Consider the following 285-nt stretch of genomic DNA (forward strand, 5'->3'; position numbering starts at 1 on the left):
GTTTAACCAGTTATCGTATGAGCGGAGTATGAACATCGTCGCGCTAATGTGATCTCGAGCATCCGTTTTCTGTATCAATACATTAACCCGGTGTCAATATCCGCCTCGACAGTGTGCGAACAGGATAGGCATGCAAGAACGCGCGCCGCCCCCAGACGCGTGTAGCGAGATGTATCGCTGGGAGAAATAAGAGGGGGAGAGATGTATTTCGGCGACGACTTTCTGAAGAAAGTGATTAATTATTTAAATGAATAAACAAAATGTAAAGTTTAACCTCCCCCACCG

This window comes from Penaeus monodon, chromosome 25 (genome assembly GCF_015228065.2).
Source record: "Penaeus monodon isolate SGIC_2016 chromosome 25, NSTDA_Pmon_1, whole genome shotgun sequence".
Lineage (NCBI taxonomy): Eukaryota > Metazoa > Arthropoda > Malacostraca > Decapoda > Penaeidae > Penaeus > Penaeus monodon.